Genomic DNA, 27,783 nt, shown 5'->3' on the forward strand with positions numbered 1-27,783 from the left:
TGTGAAAAGCCAACACTCCTCAATAAATTATTCTTGTTTGTAGCTTTGCTATAGCCAGCCTACTCCACAACATCTACAGAAACAGTTTATCCAATAGTAAAAAGCATTAAAAATTATGTTCATTTTAAGCCGCATACGTTGATTTCCAGTGGACTCTTCTAATTTGACCTTGTCTGAACTTTGTACGCAATCCTTATCAATTAATGTACTTTATTTTTTGGATCTTGCGTGCAGTGGGAATCTGGTCGAATTGGATACGTTTTATTCTCTGCTTCATTTTGGGGTTGTGAAAACATCAAAAGGGAGTGTGAGGGAGAAATATCCAAAATCTGTCTCCAGTTTCAGTATTTTTGTGTGCGTTTCCAATAGAAAATGTTATATTCTCTCTGGAGGTTACTGTTGTTGGCACGGCTGCTTTTATCTTGCTTCTAGGCAAAGCCCCTCTGTAAGCACACTCATATTACAGTGTGCGCTGTGTTGCCAGACACTCTTGTTGCAGGTTTCATTGTGCATCTTCTGAGCCGGTGAGCTACAAAGGGATTGTACAGCATGACAGGGAATTTCAACCACCACGTTATCTCAGAATTGGCCGATTGATGGTTGCAGTTCAGCATTTCAACATTGTGAAAGCCAATACAATTTGAGTTAGCTGTGATGACTGCCAGTTTAAATACCGCAGTGAATTTCCGTCAAATAGCTAATACATAGAATGGGGAATTGCAGAAAACTTGATCACCAGAACCACTTTAGTCGATTTTGGCCTCAAGCTACAGAAAATGAACTTAAATCTAGTTGACTGTCGCTACATACTTTTTGTGGCATTATTCTGTCTGCACAACCTCCTTCAAGCTGAACTTGAGAGGGCGAGAAGTATCGAGAAAAATCGCTCTTTGGTCACGAGATTTGAAAAAAAAAACACAAAAACCAATTTCTCCACCCCCCCGCCCCCTTTTGCATTCATATGTAGGTTTCAAAAGGTGTCTGTCCCCCTTAGGGCCGCTGATGGGGTAAGAATACTAGATCATTAGATTGTGTCTGTATGTAAAATAAAGCACTGGGTTTTTTTTAATGGTTTAAATGATTTTTAAAAATGTAAATCAACCCAGCTCTTCCTGTCCAACTTCTCCTGTCTTGTTGAAAGATGCATTTCTAAAGGATTAATGGGCAGTGCAAGGAAAGCTGTGATTAGTCCTGGAAAAGATGGTATGGCTGGTTCTGCAAAAATATCTCATTTGCTTCACATGTCTAATAGTCCATGGTTTTTTCTTTCTTTTTAACGTCTAAAAATCACCTGTTGTGTTAAATGGTACCTTTTGGAAATCCCTTATGGCAGGGGTTCTCAAACTTCATTGCACTGGGACCCCTTCTGACAACAAAAATTACTACAGGACCCCAAGAGGGGGTCCCAAGCCTGAGCCTGCCCAAGCCCCACTGCCTTCGGGGGTGGAGAGGGGGCAAAGCCCATGCCCCGCAGTCCCAGGTGAGGGCCCAAAACCAAAGCCCAAGGGCTTCAGCCCCAGGCAGGGGGCCTATAACCTAAGCCCTGATGCCCAGGGCTGAAGCCCTTGGGCTTGGGCCCTAGCATGTCTAAGCTAGTCCTGGCAACCCCTGTTACCAGATGTGCCCATTACTTCTGGGTATGCTCATTTATTAGGGTTACTCTTCGGGGTGTTTGGGGGTTGGGGTTCTGTAATTCTATTAATGTACAGTAACTCCTCACCTGATGTTGTGGTTATGTTTCTGAAAAATGCAACTTTAAGCGAATCCAATGTTCCCATAAGAATTAATGTAAATGGGGGGATTAGGTTCCAGGGAATTTTTTTTTTGCCAGACAAAAGACTGTATAGTGTGTGTGATATATATGCACGCACACACAGTACAAGTTTTAAACAAACAAGTAAATACTGTACACAGTGATGATGATTGTGAAGCTTGGTTGAGGTCGTGGAGTCAGAGGGTGGGATATTTCCCAGGGAATGCCTTACTGCTAAATGATTAACTAGTAATTGGCTAAGCCCACAAGGGTTAACTCGTTGTTGTTAATGTAGCCTCACACTCTACAAGGCAGAATGAATGGAGGGAGGGGAGACAGCATGGCAGACAGAGACGCACCCTGTGTGTGCGAGAGGTGCGCGTTTCCCCTTTAAGCATGCTGACACCACTCTTAAGTACCCTACCTTGTTAAATTAATCAGCAAGCTGAGACCACAGCTCCTGCCAGGAAGCTCGCTTGGTCCTGAACCCTGTGTTGTCCCTTCTGCTCTATGGAGATGGAGTAAGTGGGGTGCAGGAGCAGGGGGAAACCCTGACATTACCTCCGTCTCCCCCCCACCAAGCAAGCAGGAGGCTCTGGAGAGCTGTTCCAAGGCAGAGGACAGGAGCAGCACATGGCAGTGAGGGGAGGGACAGCTGAACTGCCATTGCTAGCCTGCTGGGCGGCTGCTGTACAGGGAACTTAGGGGAGCAGGGAGCTGATAGTGGGGCTACTGGTCCACTTGGGTTCAAGCCCCCACCAGCTAGCTGCAACGGGCTGCTCCTCCTGCAAGCAGTGGACAAAGCAGGCGGCTGCCAAAGGATGTTATAAGGAAACCTTGCACAACTTTAAATGAGCATGTTCCCGAACTGATCAGCAACGTAACAACATTAACCGGGATGACTTTAAATGAGGACTTACTGTACTGCCTATGTCATTTGTGTGTTCATATGGAGCTCTACTCCTTCTGCAAGTCCCCTCCCAGTGGAGCTACCCTGCAGGACCTAGGTTCCCCAGGGTTGGGTTCCTCCAGCCCTAGAACCAGGTGAGCGAACACACACACACACTAACAGAGCAGGTCTGAGCAGACCAGGTCAATCAGCACTCTCAAGGTGTGACACCCCCTTCTTTATTGAATAGTAGTGATAACTACACAAGGAGAGCCTAAACCAACCAAAAGCTCATGCTCAAATAAATGGTTAGTCTCTAAGGTGCCACAAGTACTCCTTTTCTTTAAACCAACATAAGTTACATTAATACCTGAGATAGAAAAGAAAATAGAGAGAGAGAGAGCTCATCCACTCCATGGAGCTTGAACTGTTCAGGGTTCCCAGGTGATGGTGGTAGCTCAGGGTCCTGAGTGTTGGAGTCAGGCAGAGCCCCCAGCACAATCAGTTAGGAGACGGAGCCCAGTGGAACAGATGCAGAGTTTGGGTCCATGCATCAGAACGCTGACTGGAGGGTGAGTAGGGATTTTTGTCGAGAAAATAAAATGGTTCAAGGGAGAATGCTAGATTTGTTTATAGGTAAACTGATGACTCAAGGGTTTTCTTTAGGCTAGACAATAGGAGCTGATCACTCTTCGCTATGGGTGGTGTTTTCTTCCAGGGAGCTCACAATGCAACTAGGCTGCTTCAGTATTTTGCAGAAAGAAAAGGAGTACTTGTGGCACCTTAGAGACTAACGAATTTATTTGAGCATGAGCTTTCGTGAGCTACAGCTCACTTCATCAGATGCATACCGTGGAAACTGCAGCAGACTCTATATATACACAGAGAATATGAAACAATACCTCCTCCCACCCCACTGTCCTGCTGGTAATAGCTTATCTAAAAGCCATTTCCAGCACAAATCCAGGTTTTCTCACCCTCCACCCCCCCACACAAATTCACTCTCCTGCTGGTGATAGCCCATCCAAAGTGACAACTCTTTACACAATGTGCATGATAATGAAGTTAGGCCATTTCCTGCACAAATCCAGGTTCTCTCACTCCCTCACCCCCCTCCAAAAACCCACCCCCATACACACACAAACTCACTCTCCTGCTGGTAATAGCTCATCCAAACTGGCCACTCTCCAAGTTTAAATCCAAGTTAAACCAGAACATCGGGGGGGGGGGTAGGAAAAAACAAGAGGAAATAGGCTACCTTGCATAATGACTTAGCCACTCCCAGTCTCTATTTAAGCCTAAATTAATAGTATCCAATTTGCAAATGAATTCCAATTCAGCAGTTTCTCGCTGGAGTCTGGATTTGAAGTTTTTTTGTTTTAAGATAGCGACCTTCATGTCTGTGATTGCGTGACCAGAGAGATTGAAGTGTTCTCCGACTGGTTTATGAATGTTAGAATTCTTGACATCTGATTTGTGTCCATTTATTCTTTTACGTAGAGACTGTCCAGTTTGACCAATGTACATGGCAGAGGGGCATTGCTGGCACATGATGGCATAAATCACATTGGTGGATGTGCAGGTGAACGAGCCTCTGATAGTGTGGCTGATGTTATTAGGCCCTGTGATGGTGTCCCCTGAATAGATATGTGGGCACAATTGGCAACGGGCTTTGTTGCAAGGATAAGTTCCTGGGTTAGTGGTTCTGTTGTGTGGTATGTGGTTGTTGGTGAGTATTTGCTTCAGGTTGCGGGGCTGTCTGTAGGCAAGGACTGGCCTGTCTCCCAAGATTTGTGAGAGTGTTGGGTCATCCTTTAGGATAGGTTGTAGATCCTTAATAATGCGTTGGAGGGGTTTTAGTTGGGGGCTGAAGGTGACGGCTAGTGGCGTTCTGTTATTTTCTTTGTTAGGCCTGTCCTGTAGTAGGTAACTTCTGGGAACTCTTCTGGCTCTATCAATCTGTTTCTTTACTTCCGCAGGTGGGTATTGTAGTTGTAAGAAAGCTTGACAGAGATCTTGTAGGTGTTTGTCTCTGTCTGAGGGGTTGGAGCAAATGCGGTTGTATCGCAGAGCTTGGCTGTAGACGATGGATCGTGTGGTGTGGTCAGGGTGAAAGCTGGAGGCATGCAGGTAGGAATAGCGGTCAGTAGGTTTCCGGTATAGGGTGGTGTTTATGTGACCATTGTTTATTAGCACTGTAGTGTCCAGGAAGTGTATCTCTTGTGTGGACTGGACCAGGCTGAGGTTGGTGGTGGGATGGAAATTGTTGAAATCATGGTGGAATTCCTCAAGGGCTTCTTTTCCATGGGTCCAGATGATGAAGATGTCATCAATATAGCGCAAGTAGAGTAGGGGCTTTAGGGGACGAGAGCTGAGGAAGCGTTGTTCTAAATCAGCCATAAAAATGTTGGCATACTGTGGGGCCATGCGGGTACCCATAGCAGTGCCGCTGATCTGAAGGTATACATTGTCCAAGGATTCATTACTAGAATTGGCCTGGTAACTGCTGAGCTGGGTGTGTGCAGGCGTAGGTTTATTAACATCTGGAGCAGAGATCCCCCATGATGGAGTGCGTCCCTACTTTTCTGGTCCCAGAGTTCAGTGCGGTTCTCTGTTCTCCATTCTGTATGCAAATGGAGATGTCTCCCTGTCCCATCTTTGCATGCAGATGGGGCTAGGGGAGTTGACTCTGTTCTTCATTTTGTATGCTAATGGAGACATCTTAATCTTGTCACCCTTGTCAGGAGGGGTCTAGGTGTGTCTCCGAACCCCAGTCACTGCTCTCTGGAAGTCTTTTCTCCTATCGGTTTGGCTCAAGTAGAGACTGGGGGTACGGGGAGGGGTGTCTTTCATACCCGACCCACAGTTTGAGAACCGCTGCCTTACGTGATGCAGAGACAGCAGGTGTGGTGTTAATATTTTTTTCTAAAAGGCTTAAATTATTGGTGTTAACACACAAATTTAATCAATAGGGGACAAGCTGAGGTTCCTTCAATAGAGCCTCATCTGGGCAGAATAAGATATGTATTTCAGTCCTGCTCCTTCAATGGCCACACACCAAGTATAGGATCCAGACAGTGGCTTTTGAACCCTGAAAACTAAGCTGCCAACTCCTCAGGCCAAGACTGTTCTCTGCAAGTGCTGTACTGTGGAATGTGTTGCCTTCTCAGGGAGGTGATGTGCCCTAAGGTATCTGTAGAGGTATTCTCCACTCCTATTACTCCTTCACTACCAACAAAAAAACCCTCAGCTTTTTTGTGGCCTTGTTTCCACAACTTCCACTAACCTGGCAGTCTGTGCTAGTTTAAATGTGATTGCACAATGCCTTTGTTTGGTGCCCTTTAAACTAGTGTCTGTAGGGGATGATCTTGGTGTTTTAAAGACTTTTTTTTTCTTTTTTTCCCCCTATCCATTGGTCTAAACTGTAGCTCTAAAGTACATTGTAGCTGTTAAGATCTGTTTTGTCAATGTCCTCTGTTCTTGGTACAGGATTGTTTACCATTTCAAATCTGTGCATCTTAGTGTGGAAGGCAGGATGTTGTGTCCCCTTAAGAGTGGTTCTCAACCTTTCCAGGCTACTGTACTCCATTTGGGAGTCTGATTTGTCTTGCGTACCCCAAGTTTCACCTCATTTAAAAACTACTTGCCTACAAAATCAGACATAAAAATATAAAAGTGACTCAGCGCTCTATTATTGAAAAATTGCTGACTTTCTCTTTTTTACCATATAATTATAAAATAGAACTATTGGGATATAAATATTATACTTCCAGCTCAACATATAGAGTAGTATAAAACAAGTCTTCATCTGTAGGAAATTTTAGTTTGTACTGACTACTTTTTATGTAGCCTGTTGTAAAACTAGGCAAATATCTAGATGAGTTGATATACCCCAGGAAGACCTTTGCGTACCCCAGGGGCACCTGTACCCCTGATTGAGAACCACTGCCCTAAGAGATGTAAAGTGTTTGGATGTGTATTCGGTAGGCTAGCCATGGACTCAGTTGATAAATCGTGTTGCATTTGTTCTGGGTATTCAGTGTCTATTCTAGACCATTCACGTGCATGGTTCTTGGTACCTCTTCAGCACCAATGAAGAGCTGTTGTTCTTGGCTTATGTGTAGTAGACCCATATCGTAAGACTTCATAGTGGTTGCTACGCTGTGCAACCGTGTCTTCTCAGGACTTCAGAGAGCTGGTCTTAAGCACCTCTCCTTTCGCGTCCGTTAAAGTGATGAGCAATATAGCGCCTATGAGGCCAATCGGATTCCGTCGGTTAGAGGACATCGGTGCGCATGCATGCTAGCCACTTGGTTGCATACTCTACCATTTAAAAATTTGTCCCCAAAGGCTGGGGTTGACAGGAGTCTAATGCCATCATTTAGGAGCCTCTTGTAGCCGATCAGTGACCAACTAGGAAGTCAGTTACATCTGTACTGCACTCTCTGGCCACAGCATCTTTTACAGTAGCAGCGATGCTGGAACTCCAGTTCTGCTGCTGCAAAAGAGCAGAACCTGTTCCATGCAGTAATTTTGAAGAATCCGATTTTGTCATGTTTCCATTGAAAAGAGGACATGGACAGAGGGGATTGCCAGCAAACTTCACTCCCTTGTGGCTTTGGTAAGGAGATGTTTGCACGGGCACAAACTAAACAGCCTGCTTCCCTGGTAAGAAATATGCCTCTTCTGTCTCCAAGGCATGTTCATATCCGTTCAGTAGGGCCAGAGTTTCCCAATAGGTAACGGAACAGAGGAATTTTCTTAACATTTGGCACCTTTGCAGGATTATCTGTAAAACCCCTAAAAGGAACGTAGAATTTTCTCCCAACCTAGCAACATGCTTATTTTACAATCTTCTGCACATGTCTACCCATCTCTTTTTGGATGGAGGCATTTGAGGGGAAAGGATGGTGGTCTTTTCAAGAAGAATAAATCCATGTGCCTTTAAGAGTTTCAACAATAGTCTCCAAAACAGACGCTTACGTAACTTTAGGTGTCTCTCTCCCCGCCCTCCCCATAGAAGTTCACTTTTTAATGAGCCAAAGCTGATAAATATTAACTGTCCAGACAAGTTTATTTAAGATATGTAAAAGCAAAACTGTATCATTAAAATACACCCCTTCATTTAAGCTCTCAGTTTAAAGTTGCGCTGTTTTAATAGCATTGACGGTTCTTACAGACAAAACCATCTCTTTTTGCCTTGGAATGATAATGTGCGTATAGCAAGGATTATTGAAGTGTTGGATAGTTGCACCTTCGTTTAGTTGATATTGATGGAAAAACAAGTTTAGGGCACTCTGAAGTCATGGCGCAGAACTTACGCTATATTCTTTGTGATTGGGGTTCCTAAATATTTATCCTGTTCTGTCCCTAATGAAAACAAATTGTCAACAGTTGTTCAGTAACTGACTAAATTAAAATCTGTAATTAGTCAATTAGATTAAAGAGTTGGCACAACCTGATTGTATCATGCTGGTTAGGTTATTAAGAGAAAGGGTGTGATTTTTAATTACTGAATGCTAATTTTGACAGTTTCAAATAGAAACAGACGTTTTTCCCCCCCTCTGATTCTGACTGCCTCTGTAAAGTAAGACCGCCACATTTATTTTATGTCAACAAATAGTGGGAAGATGCAAACTTTTCAGATTAAATCCCTTGTGGATTTAAACCCAAGAAAGAGTTGGGTGGAAAAAAGTTACATTAAACAAAATGTTTTAAAAAATGGTCTTTCGAAGACCATCAGTAGCAAAGTAAATCACTTTGTATTATAGCCAGGAAACACGTGCAGATGGAATTTGTGTGCCGCCCCCCAGCTCTGAAGTTGAGCACACCACGAACCGAGGCCGCCGATAGATCCAAATCTAACAATGCTCTTGTAGCAAATAAAATGATCCAATCATAGATTTGTTGGATGTGGTGGTTGTTTGGGGGTTGGGGAGTAGGAAATCTCCCCTCCTCCCCCACCCCCCACCTGTGGGTGTTGCAAATCACACTTCCCAACGTAAGGCTTAAGAAGCTCAAAGGCCTGTATGTCTGTGTTTTCTCTCTCTTCTCTCTCTCCCCCCGCCCCCCAACACACACACACACAATGTTCTTGCTTGCTGAGATCACGTATGTTGTGTGTTAGCTTTTTGGGGGTGGCGGGAGGAGGGTTACTTTGTATCATTCTTTCTCCTCCCTGCTTTCCCCTGATTAATGGCCATTTTGACCACCCTTTAGCCAATCGATGTTTAGGGCTGAGATTTCAGTGATACAGAAGTGAGTCATTTTTTCAACAACCTCCTTTCTGCCCCCCATACTGTTAGCTTTGGTCACCGTTGGAGGGGCCTTGGTGGCATTTGGAAAGTGAAGCCAGTCAAGGAGTAGTAGGTGGTTAGGGAGTGGGAATCACTTCCCCGGGCAGTATAAAAGGCTACTTTTTGTTTGTGATGCAGGATTCCATTGTTTGCTTCAGGAAAACACAGCCATGTGTAATGTCAAGCACCCAGGCTGAGCTGTTCTGAGACGCTTGCTGTAGAAATCCCTCAATGTGCTCTAGGTGTTTTGTCTGTGATTGACCACCGTCTCAGTGGAAGTTTGGAGGTGGGTGTTCTTTAGGGCCCAGACACTGACAGATTTGTAGCTCTGGATAAATCCAAAGCTTGTAAGCCTTCGTTCATTTCCTTTGTGGTCCTTTCAGAGGAACAAAGAAAATGAAGTAGAAGGTGCATATGCAGTTCACGTATGAAGCCAGGGTGACGATGACCTCTTTTATTGGGGAGCTCAGAGAGCTCTCTGAACCAACAGTATGGGCCAGTCAGGTACTACAAGGGGTGCAGCAAAGGGTGTGTTTGTGGGGCAAGGTTCTTGTTCAGAGGCAGCAGAATTTCATTCTAGAGTTGAAAGGCCAGAAGAGACTACCAGATCAGCTGGTCTGACCTCCTGTATGTCCCAGGCCACCAGCAACCACAGAAATGAGACCAAAGCAATACAGCCCTCAGGAGAAAACGTGTGTCTGCTTCTCTGATTGGCAATTGAAGATTTGTTAGGTCAGTGCAACATGTATCGGTATGAGCGAGGCTTTCCTGTTCTCCTGATCATTTCCTTCCTTACCTTGGAAACTTGGATTTTCTCCTACCTTTTGTTACATATTTTCCCTTTTCAAACCACCTCTTGCTCCATTGAAAACAGCTGCAGGCCAGTCCTAGGAAGCTAACCGAATACTCAGGGTTTTTAGAATACCGCATATGCGTTTGTGTGCTGCAGCTGCAACAGCCTGTAAAACAGAATAAAAAGTAACCTTTGCCCAGATGCTGAGTAAATTAAATGGCAACTGATTGTGCAGAATCCTTGCTTGTGCACAGGGTTTTAGAGGCGGTGTCCGTACCACTGTTGGGTAATTTCCTTTCTTTAAGGAGTCATATAAAGGTAGAGGATTAAAGAATGGGAGAGGAGAGAAACCTAATGCTGAAACTAGTTTATCCGATTGACTGTAGTCCAGCTGCGAGAGAATGGACATAGAACTGCCTTGGTTCTATACATTCTTGCGCAACTAAACATCAAATGTTGGGTGTCTGAGTGTTAACGCCTGACAAATGGCTTTGGATGCACTATGCAGTTGGATGGCTTTCTGAGGTTTCATCTCCCAAGAACCACAGATACAGTTCATTTTGTGATAAGCGTTCCTGCTATTTAGTAGGAGCCTCAGAGTGGAGCTTGTCCTTTAAAAGCATAAACTTTTGACACGTTGCTGGTGCTTGTGATTTTGTTTACCAATTACGGTAGAATCAAAAGTGACTTGAACTCCCCGTTCCGGGGGGAAAAAAGAGTACTTTGTCAAGAGAGCTCGTTGCTGACCTTTTTTCCTTTTCAGTTCCGAACCTCTGGCGAGTGAATGCAAGGGGAGAAACGCTTGCCTATGCAGATTGTAAACGCTCTGCGACCCGTTCTCTTTTATTACGGGGCGGTGTGGTCTAGTGAGCAGAGCACCGACTTGATACTTGGCAGACATAGGCTGTGTTCCCAGTTGTGCCGCTGTTGACCTGTTGTGTGACCTTCCCCTTTGTGTCTTTGATTTTCCTCTGACTTCTCCATGTAGTTTGTAAGCTGTTTGGGGCATAGACTCTGAGTGTTTACAGCACCCAGCACAGTGCGATCTGGCTCCTCAGTTGGAGGGGACCCTTCAGGTGCTCCAACAAGAAGTAATACATTATAACAATGGTAGGGTGTCATTTTAGTTGAAAATACTTGTCAGTTTGTACAATCTCTTCATACCTTTGGGGAAAGTGGAAAGTACCCCTTCTGATTTGCCATTTTTAAAATAATCCACCAACCCCAGGGGACAACGGTATGTAAATTGTGCATTTCATAACCTTTATAGGACATGTAGAAAGAAACCAGATTGCTTCTGAACCTTCTGCTAGGTGTTCCAGCTTTCCCTCTTCTATCCATGCCTACCAAATAGCTTTTGTCCATCCGGGGAGTGAGTGGATGCAGCTTTTCAGACAACCTATGCAAAACCCCTTCCCATGAGTCAGCTAATCTGTCACAGCACAGCCATAACTAGGTAAAATTCAGATCACATTTGTCACTTGCTGGCTTCTTTTGTCAGGAGTTGGCATTGAAACCTGCTCACCAGGTTCTGAGTAAACAGACATATATGTTGTAATCTGCCACAATTTATATGAGCAGAAATGAGTGGGTCTGCAGGGCTTGTAACAGGGTTGTTGAAGCAATAATTGTGCCCGATAACTGATTCAGGTCGCAGAACAATTGTGAAGATCGTTAACTTAGCAAGCACTTTCCCCGCTCTGTGATCATCTGTGATCACCTTGTGGTGAAAAGCTGCGAGATTCAGAATTGAGGGTGGAAGGGGAGTTAAGGGAAGAATACTGAAAGCCTTTTTTTAAAAAAAAAAACAAACCCCAAACGGAGCCAGAGATGGGAGTGCTGCTGTTTCTTTAAACTGAAAACGCTGTTGGTTTACTGCTAACTGTGGGGGAGGGGTGATGTTTTACCCTGGTGACTTGCTGAGAGTGAGGTTTGTAGCAAGCTTAAGCCCTGATACAGCAGGATGGGAGGAGCAAGGAGTAGCCGCTGCCTTACCAGTTGAGCACACTGTGTAGTTTAGAGGTTTCCTTGGCTTTACTGTATTAGCACGTCTTTTATTTTCTGACCAGAAAGTTAAATTACACACCGTGCTTGAGGATGAGCAGGAGTTTGTGCCTTTTGAGATCACAACGGTGCATGGTCTGGGGCACGAGCACGGAGCAGAACAGGGGTGTTGGGAATGAATACCGTGCTCTCTCCTCACCATGTGAAGTTGCATCATTAAAGCACTTTTCAAGATTCTAGCATAATGTGGCTTTGGCTGACTTCCCCTCTCCCCGGTGTAGAAAGCATCCCCTTCTGGCCCGGCCCTGACTTGACAGGAACATTTCTCTTCTCAAAATAAACAAAGGTCCGCGGCTTTGAACGTCTGATCTTTGCCACTTGCATCAACAGTGAATCTACCTGCCAAGGAGCTGGTGAGAGTGGGGCCTGTTCTCAGTGACAGGGCATTGTTGGCTTTGGCAAAGGGAGTGGGGTGGGAGATTGGGGTGGGGGACTGCAAGATGAGGATGGGTGCATACTGAAAACCTTGTGCTTTTCTCCTTCAAACTCATGTGGATTAGTCTGTTGGAAAACCTAAGACTTCCTTCCCCGTTTTTATATGACTAGAGCATCATTTCCTTCCTGTCCTCTTTATCCCCATTTCGCCTGCCCTGCAGCCTTCCTCTCCCAAGCTGCTCCAGCCCTGTGTTGTGTGCATGCAGTGGACCTGAGGAGTTTATTAACCTAAGCCTTCACTTCGCTGCCTACAGTGCTTTTGCATGCCTCAGAGATGCCCAGCGTCACAGCGGGGCTCTCAGCCCCTTGTGTGGTGTGCCCCCTCCCACCCAGTGAAAACAAAAGTGAAATTTAGAGACTGAGAATGTCTACATTACAACAGCACAGCTACAGCGCAGTAGTGTTGACGCTGCCTTTGTCGACAAAATGGGGTTTTCCATCAATGTAGCTAATCCACCTCTCTGAGAGGCTGTAGCTAGATTGCCAGGCCGCAGGCGGAATGCTGCCATTTGTGTCTACACTGGAGCTCAGGGCAACTTCTCTACGTCACACACAGTGCAACGTTTTTCACAGCCCTGAGCCAATGTGGCTAGGTCGATCTAAGTGTTAGGTGTGGGCTTAGGCACGGAAAGTTTCACTTAGTGGCTTCTGGGCAGCAGACATGCTGAGGGCACTGAAGCTGGTTGGGTAACGCTGTGGAAGTAGAGGGTGACACAGGTCCATCTGCAGGAGTGCTATGGTACTGCAGTGGTGAGTTTCTTTTGTTGTTGGGCCTGTGTGCTTTGTGTTAAAGGAAGAGGGGAAAATCCAGTCTTCTGCCAAAGATGTAAAGGTTAAATGTGTGTTGGTGGACACTGCTTGTGTTGGAATAATGGGACTCCCCGTGTGCAGAGCAAAGTGGTGGGGGACAGAGAGGCTAGTGAAATGGTGCTGGACTTGACAGGGAGAATAATGCTTTGCATGGAGCCATCCAACGCTCTTCTGACCCACAGGACTGCCTGCCTTCGTCACTCCTCTTAATTCATGGAAATTGCCATGAAAAGACAGATGGTTTTTAAAAGTTGATTTCTGTCTCGGCTTTATCTGCTTGGGATTCGTTTCTCTTTACAGAGCAGGCACTGCTTTGGCTGGTAGAAGCGGTGATGGAAGCTGTAGTACAAATTGAGGTTATTGACACCATAAGTCTTCAGTTTTTATATCTGTAGATTTCTCTTTGGCATATTGATGTTTCAGACTGGACACAGGTTAGGGAATCTACATCTGTACGCTGTTTGTCTAAGGAGAAATACTCAAGTGAGCAATAGCTTGTCAGGCGGCTGTTCAGAGTTTACCTTCACCAGGCTGATACTTGCCTTTGCATTTCAGTTTGAATAGTGCTAGTGTGGTTTTAAAAGCACAAGTCTCTCTCGGGGTGGGGGTGTGTGTGTGTGACTTTTGGGTGCCCAATGTTGATTATTCTTTTTCCTTAGAAACTTTTCATATTTTTATTTCCAACAAGCTCAGGTTTAAAATAACAAAACCGAACCCTAACCTGGATGTTTGACTTAATTTTGAAACCAGAACATTAAATCCGCATCCCTTTTTTATGAACTACAAAAATATTAAAAGTTTAAGATCCATTGTCTATATTTTGAACCCCTTTTATTTTAAGATCAGTTTGCCAACTTTCTCCATTGGAGTCTGAAGGGCATGGTTAAAAAACCTGGTTTAGCAACCCTCTGATAGCTGGGGTGTGTCTCTCATCCATGTGGAGGCGCTGTAAATAAATGTTGTTTCTGGTCGCTTTCCCAATATGAAATCTATTGGTTCTGCCAAGTCAGAAGTATGGTGCTGGGCACTGGACTTCCATTAGGAGTGGAACGTCCATCATGAAATCCTAATGAGCAAACTGTGGTATTTTATTTCTTTGCTAAGGTCAAGGATTTTTTTTTAATGAAGCTTTCCTCCTAGTTTCTGTGTGGTGCTTATAATGGGTTAAATTTGTGCATGGCTTGATGGGGGCATGTACCTCGTTAGAACATTGATGATTTTTTTCCTTATAAATCCTGTTTAAAATAAAGACTAGGTTAAATCTGCAGAGGTGCTCTGATGGAAAGCGAGAGATGGAGATGATCGCGATTCAAAAGGGAACATTTGTGGCATAGAGTTTGCATGGGCCGAACAATAGAAACACTGTGGCTTGTGCGCAAAGGACGTGGCGCAGATGCGGAGCAGTTAGACTGGCGTGTGGAAGGAATGGGGGCAGGGCTTATTTGCATAACTGATTGTTGCCCTGGGGATTAAGGTGGGGGAAGGGAAGGGAGGCGGTGGGAGCACAAAGAAATCTACAGAAAATGCAGATTTTTTTTTTTTTGCGGGCTCTGCCACTTCTGCTGTTGGGTGCTGGCTGTGTGCAGTGTTGCTTCAACCCACGCAGTTCATTCGTGCCATCCTGCTGACATACGCTTCTGCCTGGTGCTGCTACTAGAGCTGTCATCTGGGTTTGTTTTCACTCAGAGGGCAGGAGGAGGTCCACAAGGGAGACAGCCTGGTTGCCAAGGGATGAGGTTTTTAGCCGCTCCTGATGTCTCTTATAAAGGCAGTGACTCTGCAGCCTGTCGTGTCAAGATAAAGTCCAAAGGAAGACCTCTGGCTGTGCCTTATGCTAACGTTTTTTTAAAAAAAAGTGTGTGTGTAAACCCTTAAATATTTGATCTTGAACGTTTATCCCCCCAGGATGCAGGAGCTTTTTGTAGTGAAAATCTGCTTTTGCTTCCCATCTTTTACTGCCTGTAACAATTTTTTCCCCCGAGCCGTTTTTGCTTCAGAGTTTACTTTATGGAGCTTCACAAGGCTGAGCTTGTACCTCTGATGATTTTTCTAAATACAAATAAGCTTTCAAAGCAGAGGATGTGTTCTAGCTAGTGCTGTCTTACCTGAACACTTGTAAGTGAAACCTGCCTTGCAAGGGGACATGTCCACCGGCACATCCTACCCCAGGGGAAGAGGGGGTGTTTAACTTGCTCTTAAAACAGTGTGTAGCTTTCAGGGTTGGCTTTCTTATCTGAAAGATGTTTTTGCAAGTCCTGGTTGCTAATCCAAATTATTACATTTGAAAGGCAAAGCTACCGCAAATAAACTTGAAATTTAAGTTCTGTTTGGCTACAGTCTGTAGCTTAGCTCTGGCACGCTCTAGAAATGTGCTATGGACAGGGCAGTGAGGAACACTTATGGTTCTGCTGTTTGGCCCAGGGGGTGAGTAATGTGGAATGGAGGATTTCCAGGCAGCGGGGCAGGATGGATTGGGTCAGGGGCTTCTGGGTTCTAACTCAGACTGTGGCACTGACTCTGTGCATGGGCTTTGGCAAACCACTTCATCCTGTTGCCTCTACTTCCCATTCTGCAAAACGAGCTTAATTTCTTGTTTTGCAAGGTGCTAAGGGTGTTACACAATGAAAGTACTGGATGCAATAGATAGTGCTAGCTCAGAATGGCAGCTAGTCAAATGAACCCTCCTGTCTGCTTTGCCAGGTGAGTGCACGAAAGTGTGTCTTATTTACTGTAAGGAATGTAGCTCAGTTTAGCCAGTTAGTTGCTTGGACAGAGCAATTAGGTTAAAGGGATAAGGGGAAAGAAGGGCCTTTTTCCAGTGAACAAAATTAGCAGCAGCAAGGGGGGCTTCCTTGCAGAAAATGCTGTAGCCTGTCTGTTTGGGGTCAGCAGGTTTTTATTTGCAGTTTAGGGGCCACCTCTCCCAAAGTGAGATGGGGCAACACTGTAAGTGGAAATGGTGGCTGGAGCCCAGCTATGCACCAAGCAAAGCCTCTTTCTTCTGAAGGCTGAGTACAGCTGCATGTTTGTTTGAAAACCCCTTGCTCTGGGCTGATCAAGGCCACATCTACACTGGCATAGCAGCAGCCTCGCTGTGCCGGAAGGGATTTTTCTGTTGCTGTGGGTAATCCACCGCCTCACGTGACAGGAAGCAGGTTGGCATCGGTAGGGCATTCAGGCCAAAAGAATGGCTAACGGGGAGGCGAGGCTGAGAAGTGGTCAGCCACTTAGAGCCAACAGACAAGCTTCTTGCTGAGTTGGACTAGTCTTTCTCCTTTGGGCTAACAAAATGGTGGTGAGCAGTGTCCTGCCTTTTACACACCTCCACCCCCATCAAACACAACTTCTCACGTGCACCTAGATAGCTGTGGGTTCTTCTAGTTGGTAGCAGAAGGTATCGGCTCAGAGGCCTTAGTGTTTGATTCCTCAGACTTTTCCTCTTGGCCCTCAGTAGAAAAACAATGGTGCTGATGGACTATGTAACGCATAGGGCCCCCACCACCTTCTGTGGGAAGCCCCTGCCTATGATGGAGCTGCAGCTGCTAGTGGGGGCAGTTGGGGTGACTAGGTGGAGCAGCCAGTGTTCGAGTGGCAGTGCGAGCTGCCTGGTGTATGTGACTGGTGATTTACCCCACTGTTCTGTCACTGCATGCCAGGGAGACCCAGTGCCCAGTCATGGGACTTGGCAAAGCAGCAGCATGGCCTTCATTCCTGGCAGCTGCAATGGAGATGATGGCTGCCCTGAGCATTACTGATGTAACTCTTTTCCCAGTGCTCATGTCTTCTGGTCTCATCATGGAGGGGAGGGGGAAGACTGGGTCTGGGGAGGCTGTGTGGAAGTGACCAGATTCCTGTGTCCCCACTTGCATGGATTCATGCCTGAAAAGTAAGGCGTTTCATTGTAGGCTCTTCCCTTCTCCTTTCCTTCTCTCTCTTCCCCCCCCCCCCCCCCAACCAAGAGAGGCGCAGATGGGGTCTGTGTGTAAATCACATAGAAGGATTCTGTCTCCTGGAGCCTATGCCCATCTGCCTGCAGGATCGCAAGGTGAAGCCATTCTCTTTTATCTGAGAGCCTGAACTGTGACAGAGTTGCCACTTTGAATTGGCGGAGTAACCTCAGCATGAGTTTTAACACACATGATAAAGCAGTCCTGAAGTGTGGCTTTGTTCTGTAAGTTTCTCTGCCATTTGCACCTGCTCCCTGGCGACCTTCTCTCCAGCTGAGTGACCAGATGCGGCTGTTTCAGGAGCCAGCCAATGTCTCTCAAGTGCCAGCCAGTTGCAGTTGGTAGAACAGAAGGAGTTTCTCCTTTTTTCCCAGCCTCCCTCCCTGATGTGCAGCGTGCTGTGGTGATTTCCCTTGCTTCCTACGGGGGCTCTGAGTTGGGACTGTAGCTTCCGTCTAGGTTCTGGGCCCACTTCAAGGTCTTGCTGCTCTTTCAAGTGTATATTGCAGGATTCTCCATTTCTCCTCTGACACATCTGGCTACATCTCAATACTGGGTTACTAGATGAGCTGTTCCACTCAGCAGTTCCCATGTTACCCATTCAGTGTGGAATGGCTCTTTCTTAGACGTTTCTCTGTGTGAGGCAACATAGCATTAGGGATGTCACAACCATTTTCGGAGAGCAAGAGGGCTATCTGTTGCTGCATAAGGTAGGAAGTGGCCTTGGCTATTGCTTTGTGAAAGTAGGAACTGCCAGATCGGATCAGAATCAAGGTCCCATCTAGTCCGATGGCCAGTACCAGATGGTGCAAGAAGGTGCAAGAAACCCTGTGCAATATTTAACTCAGCTACTTCATTGCTTTTAGACAAACATAAAATGATGGGGTCTAATTTAGCTGTTACCACTCGAGAAAGAGATCTTGGAGTCATTGTGGATAGTTCTCTGAAAACATCCATTCAGTGTGCAGTGGCAGTCAAAAAAGCGAACAAAGTTGGGCATCATTAAGAAAGGGATAGATAATAAGACAGAAAATATCATATTGCCTCTATATAAATCCATAGTACGCCCACAACTTGAATACTGCATGCAGATGTGGTCGCCCCTTCTCAAAAAAGATACATTGGAAAAGGTTCAGGAAAGGGCAACAAAAAATTATTAGGGGTATGGAATGGCTTCCATATGAGGAAAGGTTAATAAGACTGGGACTTTTCAGCTTGGAAAAGAGATGACTAATGGGGGGGAGGTTATGATAGAGGTCTATAAAATTCTGACTGGTGTGGAGAAAGTAAGGAAGTGTCATTTACTCCTCCCCATAACACAAGAACTAGGGGGTCACCAAGTGAACTTAATAGGCAGCAGGTTTAACACAAACAAAGGGAAGTATTTCTTCACACAACGCACAGTCAGCCTGTGGAACTCCTTGCCAGAGGATGCTGTGAAGGCCAAGACTATAACAGGATTCAAAAAAGAACTAGATAAATTCATGCAGGATCAGTCCATCAATGGCTATTAGCCAGGATGGGCAGGGATGGTGTCCCTAACCTCTGTTTGCTAGAAGCTGGGAATGAATGACAGGGGATGGATCACTTGATTACCTGTTCTGTTCATTCCTTCTGGGGCACCTGGCATTGGCCACTGTCAGAAGACAGGATACTGGGGTAGATGGATCTTTGGTATGACCCAGTATGGCCATTCTTATACTGCTGGTGATCATCCTTAACACTTGAAAAGATGCCACCTCTGGGCTTCCTGCTCCATTGATACAGATCACTGCTCAAAAGATTCTTTCTTTTTTGACATGACTATCTACCTTCTCTCAGGTCTTTCAAAGGTGCCTACCATGTACATCGAAGTCCTGATTAGAGAAAGTGGAAATTTCTGCAGTTGGGGGCAGTTTGTAGTGAAAAAGTTGTTTCCCACTCTTTTAGTGGCTTGGGTGGTACTCCTCCAACCCTCTTTGACAACCAGAGCTCATTTCACTGTAGAAGCTGGGGACAAGTTCGTAATTGCCTTATGACTGGTACATCAATGGTGACTGTCTGCATCTCATTGCTGTCTTGACTTCATCATCTTGGCTGTGTAAATCGCTTCCTCTACAGCCTTAGAGTAATTCTGAGGCCTGAGATTCTTGCCAAGTCATACATGTAGGAAAATAACCTTTAGGCGAGGATGGATGGAACAGAGGTTAGGGTGCTAGTATGGGAGACCCAGATTCAGTTACGTCTGTGACCATGGGCAAGCCGCTTAAAGGCCCTGTGCCTCATTTTACTCTCACTATATGGGGATGATTGTACTTGCTTGCATCACAGGGATGGTGAGGATAAATACATCATAGTGAGGTGCTCATTGCTGTGGTAATAGGGGCCATAGGAGTACCGAAGATACATGGTTTTTGTTTCGTGGCAGAGAGAGTGGGTATTGGGGACTGAAGTGGCACCATTTAATAAAAGGATGTGGCCTGCCGCCTGAAACTAACTTTGTTCCTATGGATTTTGTGTGTGAGGTCTTATCCCAGACCTGTATTGTTGCCCACCTTGACAAATCAGTGATACTGTAGTGACTTGATCAGAAATATAGTGAGTAATGCAATACTGGGGTGTCTGGAGGCCAGGAGGAAACCTTCAACCAAGTTTCAAAGCCCTTTTTCACAAAGGTGCTGCTCTCAGGGTGAGTCCTGGAACACTGGGCTGGGGTGAACACTATTCATATTTTCCCATCCAGGCTTTTTTTTTCTTTAAAGCCTATGGGACCCAACACAGACGAGCTTTACGAGGCTGTGTTAAAAGAAGCGTTACTCGTGCTTCTCTTGGAGCCTGGTTGGTGTCATGGCATGTCTTAACAGTGCGTCTATCTTTACCTGCAGTCATTAAGGAGTTTTCAGCATTACTTATATAAAGCCTTTGCACTTTCGATTGCTTCATTGTGCAGTACGATGGATTCTCTGTCAGTGTGCCAGCTAATTAATTTTAACTTTTAATGTTGCTTCATCTCGGTTTGCTCTCCGCATTGTCCGGTTTTAGTATGTTCTAGGGAGTTTGTAGCTCCTGCGGTCCGTTGTCTTGTTGCTGGAAATGATGGAATTGGATGGCATACTTCTCCCTTTTGGTCCCCCTCTCAGCAACTAGTTGTACTCGTGTGTCTCCGTCCTTTTGTTACAAATATATTGATCGGTTTGGGGTGGGGGAGGGAAGCAATTAGGGGACTGTTCAGCAAGTTAGTTCACTCAAGCACATGGTTTATTCTGGGTGGAAGCAGGCTCTGAGTGCAGTATTCACTTAGCGTAATCTGATGAAAATAACAGGCTATCACTGCTTGGCTTGCTGATTTGTAGTGAACATGCCTTGTAGGAAATGATTGGGGAGGTGAAATAGTATTGTTTGAATCTTCGTTACACAAGGGCTCATTCATCATTCCCATGAAGCACACACAATCAGGAACAGAACTATTCCCCCGCCCACCCCCCCCCCCAAAAAAAAAAAAAAAAAAGGGCCACGGTATGTTAATTAGCAGCTTGGAAAACAAGTATTTTTGTCCTTTCTCACCTTCAATATAAGATTTTTAAACATCATTGGGGTAACATTGCGCTGTTGAGCGTAAGACTTACAAACTCTGCCGACTCGAAGGCACGGTGCTGTTTGGATGTAACACAGGGATGGTGAAATGTCACATCCGATCAGTTCATCATCACAGGGAATGTTCTGTGTGTCGGTGGTCAGAATCCTATTGAATTTAGTGACCTGCTGAAAGGGGGGATAAAAGAGAATAGTGGGGTGTGTGGAATAGGGCCACATACAGAGCCCTGAGAATTAGGGGACCTCAGAATTGACATATGGAGGACTTCAGTAAATGGAAGAAGGGGGAGAGAGGGTCATGGGTCACACGCATGGTCCTGGCATAGTGGAATAGTGAAGCACCCTGGCAAGGGAGAGCCCATGGCATTGGGGGAAGATGGAGGACCCTAGCATGTTGGAGAGCAGGGAATGTGGGGGCGGGGGCACACAGGCTGGCATGGGCGGAGGGTTGCAGCATGTCGCTAAAATCAAGGGGCAGGGAGCTTGTGTGTGGGACGGAGAGATGCAAGGAGCCCAAGGTGCAGGCAGTGCACTCAGCCTGCAGAATCTGCAACTTCTTTGGATCTTTTTGTAAGAGGCACCTCTCCGTTTCAGTTCTGAGACCCCTTTGAAACTCCTGTGTATGGGCAGACCATTGGACAGAATTTATAGAAAACCAGGGAAAGGCAGGTTTGTATTGCAATCTCTGTTTCGGGAACATGCATTTGAAATAAGTGAACATGAAACCATCCCCATCCTTCCATCCCACGTTTTCCATTTTTGGAAGATAGAAGGAACCAAGTACATAGCTCATGGACCAGGTTTTTTATTGCAAAAACAATAATTTGATCCTCAGGACCCTTCCTTCTCTCCAGCGTTTGCATCAGATGGCTTCAGTTGTGTGCACCATATCTTCATGGTGTCTTGTACGTTACCTCCCTCCTGCTCATGACCACTCATGCTACCTCTCCTCCTGTCCTTGTTTGTATAACATGCACACATGGAAAAGTAACTTTAGGAAAGTATGGACATATTTTTAGTTGTCATAGTGGAATAGACGTGATCATAGCACCAGGTGATCACGCAGGTCACTTTCTTTGGGAGAGGAAGGATGGACTGGTGGTTAGGGTGCTAGCCCAGCTCCCCCATTCCACCCAACTTCCTGTGACTTTGGGGAAAGATTGCTAAGTCTCTCTAGCCCTCATCCCTCCCCATTTGTAAAATAGGGGTGGTGGTAATTTCCCTACCTCAGAGAAATTTGTGAGGTTAGATACATTAATGGGGGCCATATAAGTAGCACTCCTGTCATCAAGTGACCAGCCAGGGATCCATGAACAGCAGCCAGGGAACTGGTGTTGAGTTTTTCAGTGCTGGAGGGTGGAGCGGGGAATGGAGATCTGTATATACATGAACTCCAGCTTTTGAATTTGAAATGGTGGGTTTTGTCTGAATGCTGCCAATTCGTCTAGGAGGAAAGGCTACTGCAATGGAAGGGAGGGAGCCCATCCTCCGGTCAAGGAATTTGAAATTGATGCCTTTGTGTTTAATCTGGTTATAAGGGCAGCTATTACAGATAATGAATTTTGCCTGTCCACATAGCTGTAATACAAGAACCTAAATGTCTTTCAATGTAGAGAAGGTTACTCCTCTTTATTTCGGGTTGTAAATTTTGCTAGTTACAGATGTTGAGAGTTGATATACATAGCTAATTAAGTTATTGTTTAAGCCAGTTGGCAAGGAGCAGGGACGAGTGTATTGAGAGGGAGCAGCTAAACTGTTTCATTATAACTTACGGAATTGTTACTAGCTATGCGCATTTGTAGCTCCCAAGCCAGGACTGCTGGTCTCCCCTGACCAGGCTTGTCTTGCTGAGGAAGCATGTCATCTGGGCTCTGATGAGGGCAGCATAAAGAAGCTATATGGCTTTGCGGGGGGGATTGAGCAAGGCTTCTGGTTTGTGTTTTAAATCTGTTTTCTTAAGCTGCTTGGGAGAGATTTCTAGTAGAGTCATATAATGTGGTAAATGAGCTGGGTTTAAAAAGAGGAGCATTTCTGTAGCAAAGAGTGTTTTTGAGAACAGCATACCTCTAAACGCTGTATGTGTAATGGGGGGGTGTGCGCGGGGTACACACTGATATCAAGGGAGGAACAGGTTGGCTGAGGCATGGTAGTTCAGAGAGATGGCAAGCCTTGATAGCCTGCATTATCTTACAAGACAAACCTACTTGGGCTACTGTTGCTGTATATGTGCTCTCGGGTCAGGTGGATAGCTGCATGTGGCAGTGGCCAAAGCTCTGAGCCCACTGCACCTGCTGCAGAGTGATCCTCCAACCCAGGTCCTTTCCGCTCCACAACTGGTGCAGGATGTGTGCACTAGTCTTGGGTGACAGCATTTGTTGATCATGGTTCAACTGGTTTGGGCTTTTGAGCCAGGCATACCTGCCTGGTGTGAGCATTGAGGGCAGGGCTAGTCAATTAGATTTTTCTCAAAGTCCAGATTTCTGGGTAAAGGTATAGTCGAGACTCCAGAGAAAATAATAATGGGGAGGGGAAAGATAAATAGATTTTTGGGGTCTGTTCAAAAGAGTCTGGCGGTCCGGGGTTGGCCCGTGGTCCCCCAATTGACTACACCTGTATTGGGGCCTAAAGCTACAGCACGGTGTCTGGGAGTGATTTAAAATGGTTTGGCCCGTTCTACATTTGCCAGGCAAACTATTTAAACACTTAAAACTAGTTCAGTGAAAGGCCAGTGGAGATGGGGGATTGAACTGACCCAGCAAAGAAGTTAAGTGATCTGCCGTGAATGGTGGTGGTGGTTGGTCCTTACCCATAATGCAGTGTGATGGAGACCCTTGCAGCAGAAGAAGAGGAAGTGCTGCAATGAACCGTTAGCCCAGTTTTGCTGTTTCTGAAGATGGCTGCTTCTCTCCTAAGATAAGCTGCAACAGTTTCCAGCCCCATCCCTTAATAATGTCCATGTGCTGCCTGGCTCCTGCCCTGACTTTGATGGCATTGGGTATATATCAGCACCAGACTTTTGGTGCTTTTCCTCTACAGGTCACCATGGAATTCATCCTCCAAGGCTTGCTGTGATGTGAACATGCATGCATGCCCCCTCCCTGCCCCCCCCCCCCCAAAAAAAAAACCCACAAAAAACAAAACCATTTCGGGTCAGGGCAGAAATCTCATGGACTTCAGTGGGGACTTTGCCTGAAAGAAGGACGGCAGGACAGTCTTCTCTCACTACCACATGCATGGCACTTTGCATGCTTGACAACCACTAGGTGCTACTCATTTGAACTCATTAATGTGAAATGAATTAGAATGAACTTCGAGGCATTCAGCTTGTCTCGACCCGAGAGCAGCCTGGGGAAAACGGGGGTGTGGTGGCGGGGGGGAAAAGAAGGACCCTGCAATACTGGAACATCTCTAACAATGGCAAATGTAAAGAATTGTGCAGTTACCATCTCATGTTCATACTTTGGCAGGGCAACCTCTTGAGGTTCTAACAAATGTCTGAAATCGGCTGTTTATAACTGCTTGGGCCCTGCACCGTGGCAGGCACTGGATATTTTTGAACCTGGCAAGTACATGGTTAATGTTTCTGTTGCCAGTTGAGGCTTTTTCTTCTCTAAAGAGATTTTGACTCTCGGAATGACAGAGTATTAAATTGCTTTGACTGCAGACCAAATGCTCCTCGCCGCCAGTGTCAAATTAGTACTTGAGGGGGGGCGCGATGGCAGTCTAACAAGGGCATCGTTTTAATTTTTGGGGGGTACACGGGGTGTTATCTTGGGGAGTGTGAGGCAGCCCTGCTAAAGCTTTTACTGTAGCTGATCATATTGCGGGGTGCCTGTCCCTTTTAGAATCCGTTGGGTAGTTTCTCAAACATTCCATATCTGTATCCCTTACATAATAAGAGCTGGCAGATTACCAGATTCAGGTTCAGTGTGCAGCCCAGCGATAAACTCTAGAAACAGTGGCTGCAGGGCCCAGCCCCAGCCCCGTTGCCATTCTATCTCTATCCCAGCATCTCTGGTCTCCTTTTATTTAACTTAATAAAAACAATGTAATTCCCCTCAGCAGTACTTAATGCTGACCAAAGGCAAAACCTGAAATTCGCCTCACTTTCCCAGGAGCTTGTTGGGACTAGCTTGGAGGCGGGAGGGAAGGGCCGCCTCTCTCCCTACAGCACATTCTCAAGTGGGGGAAGGATTCCAAGGGGTTCTGAGTGCATTTGGCTACACCTCTGTCCTATTAAAACTCAGCAGGTGCTTTCTTCCCCCTTCTCTCTGCCCCCTCCCCTTTCCTGCACTTCTCGTCTGCTTCACCCTTGAGTTCTGCCGTTCTCCATTTTCTTCTCCCTTCTGTGCATCTTCCCCTCCCCCTCTTTCTATTTCAGTCCCTTTTGTTCCAGGCTCTCAACTTCTCCAAGGAAGAGAACCCTTGTTTTCTCCCCAACATGTGCTCTTTGCCCCCTTCTCTTAGCTGTGCCTGGCAGAGACCTTTCCAGCAGAGAGCAGTTGAGTGTCTTTCCAACATGCTGTTAGTTAGCTGGTCAGAAAGGGGGTCACTAGGGACCTCAGACTCTGTCCTCCTTCCTCTTGAAACTTTTAGCTCCTGTTTGTTAGGGAGCAAAGGACTGAATTGTATCCCCCTTTGTGACATGCAGAGGACTGAGTTGTATCCCCCTTTAGTGCCGTACTCAAGCTTTTTGCCTTTTTCTCCTCCCTCTTTTTCCCTACCTGAGGATCACCCCCATTCTGATTCTGCTGTACACTAGATGCTTGCTTGGCTGGTGGAATCAGCAGCTGAGTGTAACTGATAAGATTCTAGTCAGTTTCACCCTGTCATGATGTGTGGGAGCTGTAGGGGCAGATGTGATCCCGATCAAGCTGGTGGATTTATTACCCGCACGAAGGAGGGAGGCAGAAAATAAACTTTCTGCAAAGCGGAGGGATCCCTCATTCGGCTGCTCCCAGTGAACTGTGAAATAGCCTGGGATAGTCTAGTGTTTGAACTTTACTCCTCTTTAGAAAATCCTGTTTTAAAGATCTCGTTCAAGGCCTGTGAACAACTAAAACGTGCTGATAATTTGTTCTTCCCGTAGCTAGGATGAATTCCTAGAGAGTCCCCCCGTCTCTCAAATTACATACAAAGTTGACAAAACATTTGGCAGTGCCAGCATTCTACTTTATGTTCTCTGACTGTATTTCTGTAAAGCCTTGGGCATGCCGATACAAAATTCTTCCATGCTTGTGAGTGAGAGAACTTACTGTGGAGCCATGTGGGTGCAGGCGGGTCTGCGGCATCGCTGGTGGACTTCTTTGACATGAAGCTATTTGTGTGGGGAGGGGGAGAACCTTGTCATTTGGCAGTGGGTTCCTTTTAGCCAACTGGAAGGTGCTAGTACGCCATTGGCCATCTGTCGCCCTTAGTATGGCTTCAGTCTGCCTTCTGTTTACCACAGAAGGGTTTACCCGTATTCTGTAATACAAGTCCACTAATTCTGACCACGAGGGGTAGTAAAAGTTCCATTTTTGCCTTGCATGTTCATGTTTCATATGCATAACCTGGGGTTGTTTTTTTCATTGCCTTGCCAGATGCATATGAAGTTTGCTAGATCTTTTTTTATATTGTTCAGTAATGTTCGTTACTAGGAAAATAGCTAAAACCAAGTATATCAAACAGAAATTTCTGCGGTGTTAACAGACAGTAACCCCAAATTTGTGTATGTTGCATTATTGGCATTACCCTCTTGTTCTAGTTAAAGGGTTAAAAATTATGGGGAAGTTCAGCTAGCACTTGCAAGATATGGTTGCCGTAGCAACAGGCCTTCTAATCTGGTAGGTGACCTGAGAGACTGTGGAAGATGCAGGGGTTGGTTTGGCATTTCATTATTTCATGAGGCTGCAGCTCTCCAGCTGGTTCATTTCTGAGCGTAAAGCTGCTGTTCCTGCCACTAGAATTACTGGCATTCCAAAACAAAACAAAACCTGTTTGGATTACCCAGAACAATGCAGACTACTCCTTCTAGGCTTGGCGCACTGTCCCTCTTGCAAATAATTTTTTTTAAACTTTGAATTTCTTTGTCCCCGCGAGAGGTTCCTTGTTAATATCACAATGACAGTGTGGCCTGGTTTTGTTGAGGCAATTATTGTTGGAGACAATGTGCAATTTACAAGTAGTTTTGTGATCTTACAAATAAATTAGTAAGCCAACCTGTTTTTAGAGGCACTGATGCTCAACTTGTTTCTCTTTCACCTGCCTTTTGTAGGTGATCCACAAACTCCCTTGGTGCCATAATCACACAGCAAATCTCAAGCCCAATAAATACTATTTAAACTTGTGTATTATAGATAGGATTTCCTTTTTGCTTAAAGGATTGGCCTTATTAGCTAAGCAGAATGGATTTCATTTTCTGTGGTGCTAAGGTATTTCCCTAGGCCCTTTTGGAACCTTGGCGAACCTAACTCCTTTCTGATTTGCTGATGTAATGCAACGCCAGAAGGGACAAAAGCCATCAAACTCCTTTTAAATAGGAAGCTGGGGTTTGAACAAAAGCAGAGGGAGTAGGGGGCAAATGTGGATCTAAAGGCTGGGGGGGTAAATGAACCCAGTAAAGACAATATAAGGTTGTAGAGTGTCAGACTGGTCAGTGAATGACTTATCAGCACTTTGTAGAACATGAGTCTCAAAGGAGAATTAGGGATTTGGGGTACTCTGACTGCCCAGAGTAGCATGTAAACTTTTCTTTACACCGCTGTTCAATGCAAATGGGAATGCTGGTCTATAATATATAGGGGGAGTTCATGCATTTCAGGGGTCTCACCAGTGCGTGTGGGTCACTTGCCAGGGTTATTTGGGTATAGCGCACTTAATCTTCCCCTGCCGTTGCAGGGGCTCAGGCATTGGTGAACTTTGGTCCTTCCTGCTGGCTGTCTGTGGCACATAATAGTTGAATTTCTTGTGGGCTGTCCAACTTTGGTCTAATTCCAGTATTGTGCTGGGTGGCTTGTGATATACAGGAGGTCAGACTGGAAGACCTAAGTCACTTTTGGAAATGAACATAGGCACTTTTGGAAGCGTGGTCGTCTGTGATGCCTTCAGCACCGTGATTACACTCCGCTTTGGTCCATCTCGTCAGACTTGACTAACAACTTACTCCAGCTCTAGGTAGACCTGGGGCTTGGGTGAGGATAATTGGCTCAGAAGACGGTTGTGGGAACAAACATCATATTTGC

The 27,783-nt window shown here is 45.7% G+C and overlaps 1 protein-coding gene across 7 annotated transcripts in view; it reads left to right on the forward strand.

Moving 5' to 3' along the window:
* The window catches only part of SSBP3 (single stranded DNA binding protein 3), a 140,071-nt gene that overhangs the window by 8,062 nt on the left and 104,226 nt on the right, over positions 1-27,783 (forward strand). Inside the window, exon 1 of one of the 7 annotated variants that reach the window (XM_077825141.1) lies at positions 12,130-12,148. The exons of the other annotated variants lie outside the window; for them this stretch is intronic. The gene's annotated coding sequence lies outside the window, so the exon portion shown is untranslated. Of the gene's footprint in view, positions 1-12,129; positions 12,149-27,783 lie in introns of those variants that run through there. 7 annotated transcript variants of the gene reach the window in all.

Source organism: Eretmochelys imbricata, chromosome 8, assembly GCF_965152235.1.
Source record: "Eretmochelys imbricata isolate rEreImb1 chromosome 8, rEreImb1.hap1, whole genome shotgun sequence".
Taxonomy (NCBI): Eukaryota; Metazoa; Chordata; order Testudines; family Cheloniidae; genus Eretmochelys; species Eretmochelys imbricata.